This window comes from Palaemon carinicauda, chromosome 14 (assembly GCF_036898095.1).
Source record: "Palaemon carinicauda isolate YSFRI2023 chromosome 14, ASM3689809v2, whole genome shotgun sequence".
Classification (NCBI taxonomy): Eukaryota; Metazoa; Arthropoda; class Malacostraca; order Decapoda; family Palaemonidae; genus Palaemon; species Palaemon carinicauda.
This window is the reverse complement of record NC_090738.1, coordinates 19,266,311-19,272,473: the sequence shown is the minus strand read 5'-3', so window position 1 is coordinate 19,272,473 and position 6,163 is coordinate 19,266,311.

Here is a 6,163-nt window from a genome sequence, read left to right as displayed (position 1 = left end):
CACCAACCTCATTTAGGTTAAGAAAGACACTAATATTATTTAGATTAAGGAATAAACTAACCTCAGCTTGGATAAACAAGACACTAACCTTAGGTTAAGAAAGACATAAACATTACTTATGTTAAACCTGACACTAACTTCGAGTAAAAGGGTAAAATTTTGTACTCCCACCCAGTCTTTTTTGTATGAAAAGCATTGGTAAAATTTCACTTTCAACCAAACTCAGATATCCAATATGAAAATATATTTTTTCTAGCTTAATGCGTTTTTTAAACAAATTTGACATTATTTCTGTTGCAAATAATCAGATTAAGGTTTAGGAACCCTCCATCTACAATAATGTGGTTCCACAGTGGGAAATCATGTTTTTTCGGTGCGGAAAAACAGAAAACGGGTATACAATATGATAGAAGCTATCTAACCTAAACACACCAATCATTGTAATAAAGAAAAGTTACCGTAATCAAAATCAAATGATAGTAATGAAAAGGGGTCAAAACACTGAGGTTTTGTTTGCCAGACTTGTGGACACATAGAAAACAGGATTTTCCATCCCATTTTCTATGGAGTTAAGTTGTTCATAGCACTCTTCATCATAGCACTACTACCTCGTTACTTAATTAGGCTATTGATTTATCAGTAAGTAAAATTATAGGAATGGACGGGATAAAATTTTGAGTAGAAAAAGTTTTAACTGTAGTAAATAATGTGCTTTCACCAAATATGACCTTCATTTCAACAGCAATTAAACCGAAAACCTGTTAGGCAGTTTAAGAATGGATATTTTTATAGAAATCTAATGGTGTTTTTGCTCCACAGTGCACTCACTTCGCTAGCGGAAAAAGGAAAACCTCAAGCTCCTAATGTACTGGCAAGCAGTACATTCATAGCTGCGCACGCTAAAGCTGTTTGTTATTATTTCTTACATAATTAAAGTTTTTATTTGCAGTGAAAATGTGTCATATTTGAAGAAAACGGACATTTTTCTGTAGAAATTGTTTTTTAGTTGTAAAGCTTTTTCCATCCGTTATCATATTAAAGCTTCGGTGTTTGCCCTGCCGTATGCTCATTTCTCTCACAATTAAACATTATCTCATTGCACATATGTTCTGGCAAGCGAACTATTTGTTCCCATACTAACAAATCTTGAGCTATTTATGTGGATATTACTTCTAGCGTAGCTGAAAGGCAGCCATTGGATTTTAAGTGCGAGGTGGCAACCCTACCTAACCACTAAAAGTAGGGAGGTAACTGAGGTCTACCCAGCCACCTATATCTACTCGCTGTTCAATGAACCACATCACTTTTTACATTTGGCTGGTAGAGCGCGTACGTCTCCTCTCTCCTTTCAAGGCTTAGCCACTTACCACTATTGGATTGCGCTCATTCTTTTCTTTACAGATATGACTTGTATTTGTATGACGCTCCATTACAGGGTAATGTGGTGCTTTCAGATGTCTATGTCCAAGTGTGAGATATTCCCCTTTACACAACTTTTGCACATGTTTCCGCTAACGCTCAAGATCACGAGTTATACACTCACGGTCTCAATCACGATCGTTTTATGGTCATGATCGCGAGCGAGATGCTTGTGATCGTGAACCAGACGCTAGTTAGCGCTCACGCTCATGATCGGGAGTTACACGCTTATGATCGTGACCGAGATACTTATGACTTCATTTGCTACACTATTCTTTCCTCAACCATTGAGAACGGACGATCGCTCTCACGCTTACGAGTGAGACACGCACGATTGCTCATGCTGACGAGCGAGACATTCATGATCACTCACTCTGACGAACGAGACGCTCGCGATCGCACTGACGAGAAAGACGCTCGCGATCGCGTCTACGCTGATGAGCTAGACGCTCGCGCTCATGCTGTCGAACGAGGCGATCGCTCTCATGCTGACGAGCGAGGTGATCACGCTTACAAGCAAAGCGATTGCACTCACGCTGACAAGCGAGTCGCTTGCGATTGCACTCGCGCTGACAAGCGAGACGCTTGCGATCCCGCTTGCGCTGACAAGCGAGACGCTTGCGATCCCCGCTCGCGCTGACAAGCGAGACGCTTGCGATCCCGCTCGCGCTGACAAGCGAGACGCTTGCGATCCCGCTAACGCTGACAAGCGAGACGCTCGCGATCGAGCTCGCGCTGACAAGCGAGACGCTTGCGATCCCGCTCGCGCTGACAAGCGAGACGCTTGCGATCCCGCTCGCGCTGACAAGCGAGACGCTTGCGATCCCGCTAACGCTGACAAGCGAGACGCTCGCGATCGAGCTCACGCTGACGAGTGAGGTGATTGCGCTTGCTCTGACAAGCGAGGAGATCGCACTCACGCTGATGAGCGAGGCGATCCCGTTCATGCTGACAAACGAGATGCTCACGATTGTGCTTACGCTGACGAGCGAGAAGCACGCGATTGTGCTCACGTTCACGAGAGAGATGCACGCGAACGCTCTCACGCTCTCGAACGAGACATTCTCGATCGTAAGTTACACTCTCGGTCACAAGTGAGACTTGACCACGTGGTTCGTCTCTAGTTGTTTTGTCTTTGAGGACGGTTGCGATCACGAGCGAGATGCACACTCACGAGTGCAAGTTTCACGGTCGCGAGCAAGACGCTCGTGACCATAATCATGATGTCATTCTCTACACCCCTTGAGAACGTTCAAGTGAATGTGAGCGAGACGATCACGTTCATAAGCAAGAATTGCATGCTCACGGTCTTAGCGAGATGCTTGTGACCATGATTGTGACGCCAATCTCTTTAACTCTTAAATACGCTCTCGTGTTTGCGAGTGAGATGTTCTCGCCCCAATGAGCATGAGTTATACGTTCTTGTGGCCGCGAGCGATAACCCTCGCGATTGCGAGCTGAAATCTCGTAATCGCTACTGGTGCGCTTGCGATCGCACTCATGCTAACGACCGTGAGTTACAGACTCAAGCATGATTCTCGTGATGGCGATCACTAGGGTCTTGTGGCCGCGATCAAGAGCTAGACACTCATGATCATGTCAGAGACGCTCATGACCACGCTCATGCTCGTGGTCGTGAGTTATACGCTCACGAGCGAGACGCTTATGACGAAGCTCTCTCTCACGGTCTCAATCATGAAATTCACTCTCACGGTCACGAGCAAGACTCTTGTGATCATGATTGCGAGGGTCTTGCGGAAAGATCATGAGCTACACTCATGATCACAAACGAGACGATCATAAGCTACATGGCAGTATCCCAAGCTAGACACAATCGATCACGTGCTTAAAGTTCATATCGAGAGGCATAAGCTCTCAAACAAGACTCCTGCAGGGCGCTCACGCTCTCGTGTGAGGTGCTCATGCTCAAAGCAAGACGCTCTCGTGCAAGATGTTCGCTCTCTTGTGTGAGGTGCTCAGGTGGAAACTGCTCACAATCATGAACGGGACTCTCATGAGCTCACATGAGGCATTTCTAGACCTAGAACAAGGCTCTCATGATCATGAGCACAGTCTCAAGTGAGACTATCCTGACTAATTCAGTAGATCTTGGATTATCCAGATCTTCGATTTGTCAGCTACCAATCGCCATTTTTCAATGGGTAGATTATCACGGTTGCTCATCAATAGCAACGTTCGCTGATTTTATGTTCAACAGCTAGTCATTCATTGTCCTACAAGATGGTAGCACGTCGTTTTTGCTTGCTGGCCATTTTGCTGCCCGAGTTCACTAGTCAGGATAGTGATCACTCTTAAGCCTGCTCCATCCTAGGCTTCTAGTTCGCCAGCAACTTCCTGAGAGGGAGGTACAAGAGAGCACTCTCCCCTAGACGGCATAGATTGTCTCTCACCAATTTTGAGCTTGCACTCCTTATTTAAACCCTGCAGAGTTGATGAAATGTGGTTTTTTCCTTCTGGGAACCTAAGGGTACTCTCTTCATCAGGCGACGGGGATAATTCACTAGCGCAAGGCCCATTCACCCCTTTCCCCCACTTTTTTTTTTTTTTTTTGTGGTGTATCACAAACATGGCTTCTTAGGTTGACAAAACTTCCTCGCCGTCAGCGGAATCCGCTTCAAGGTGGCCAGGTTTATGCATTGAATCCTGCACACTCGCGGGAATTCATCTCCATTGAATGTGTGTTTTTTCACTTACACTTCGTTCATACTACAAGAAGGTTTGCGAACAAATTGCCTCAGGAACCAAGTGGCTGCTTCGGTTGTTATCTTCTCCCTTGTTGTCCTGTATATGACGGGGCTGCTCACGAAACAATTTTGCTTGAAAAGGAACTATGTATATAAGTCTCCTGAAGCAAATCGGATCTCGGAGGTGTTATGGGAGGGCAATTCTTTGAATCTGTTTCTCCCCCCCATAGTGGGAGACACAACCTCATCAGGCTACTGCCATTCTCTCTCTCTTAGAGAAAGAAATTCAGTGCTGTCTAATCAACAGCCATAGCAAGTGACTTGCTACGATTTGAGTCAGCCCTAGATGGGTGACTGACAAGAATAGCAGCGGATATTGAAAATCTGTGTTCTCTCCACGTCCGTTGGCCCTTAGGCCCTCAGACCTTAGTGGAAACTCATTCAACCTCCATCTGCTTCAGTTCCAGGAAACATCTTCTGTCTACACTTCATGAAACTCAGGCTTGTTCAGGAAGTCGAACGATGACTTTCTCCTGTAACCGGAGCTCTCCCTTAGGCTGGAGTGTTTGGGAATATATTCCTTTCTCATAAGAGAACCCCTTCTTGAGCTCGAAATATTTGGCTCGTGTCTTTTCGTCATGGAAAAAAGTCCAGACTTTAGCTAGAAGGATACTATTTTGTATCTTACATTTCCTGTAGGAAATGGTAAGCAGTCTCTAACACTCTTCCTCATGATTGGAAAACCCAATCTCATAGGAAGACGGGGGATTCCGGGATACAGCCAGGCTTTGTCGGTTAGAAATCTCTACTTTGAGTCTCTCCTCGTGAGACGAGCTCAATCTTCAAACCTTGTCATGCGAGGGAAGGTTTTGCGATCAACCAGTTAGCCTCCTATACAGGATCAGCTCTCGTATTGAAGACCTCAGCCTACTAACTGATTGTTAAGTCTCTTTACTTCTGCGAGACATCTCCTTCCGTTTACCTCAATCTATAATTAGAGTAACTGAAAGAATAAAACGAAGGTCATATCCAATGCAGATAACTGTAGACTGTCATTACCTTGTAGAAACTACCCGCAGATCCGACAAGACCGCATCATTTCCCGTCGAGTGCGACCTCTGAAGAACGGACTGGGTCCCAGGTCCTGCGGCACAAGTAACGGGCTTAGTTTAAAGACTGCCTGATTAGAACATCTCCCAAAGAGCGGTGAATGTAGATTGGCGTTTCCAGACCCCAACACCTAAGACTTGGGAGACTGAGAAATTTCTCTTCAACGCCAGTGAGGCAGCCCACTCCCCTAACTTGATGGGGCTCTGGGTTGCGCTGCCCTCTGGGTCTCCGTGAAAAGACCTCGCAATAACTTCCTTGAGCCAGAAAGGGATGGTGTTGCGAGAGATTCTCTTCTTTACTCTGTTGGTACAAGGAAGAGATGACCGAGAACGTTCTGAAAGGTCTGGTGCACTTCAGATATTTCTTTAACGCCCTGACTGGGCATAGTAATGACTGGTATGTATCCTGTGTTACCTTATTGAGTGTGGAAAATTCTCGAAATCTCTCATCGGTAGATGAAGAATTATGAGTCTAGCCACCAAACCCGTTACGAAGTTGCGAGACACTCGCGCCCCCCCCCCCCCCCCATCTCTTAGAGTGGGTGACGTAAGACAGACCATGTAGCTCACTGACCCTTTTAGCCGAGGACAGAGGTACGAGGAAGACTGTCTTAAGGTTCAGAGAGTAGCCTGAGGCCCTTAAGGCCTCATAGGGCAGACCCTTCAGGGAACGTAAGACACGTCTCAGGTGTGATGGTCCAATCTCAACTGGGGGGCAAGATCAGTCAAAACACCGAAACAACCAAGGTGACTGAGGCGGAGAGGTCAACCCTTCTCCATCTACAATGAGGCTCAAGGCTGCACGATAGCCCTTAATCGCCGAGACTGAGAGGAGCTTTTCCTCACTGAGGTACGAAAGGAAGTCTGGGAATTACTGATCCTTCCTTTTGAGAACCCAATTGCTCCACATTGTCGCCATTGTACCGGTTA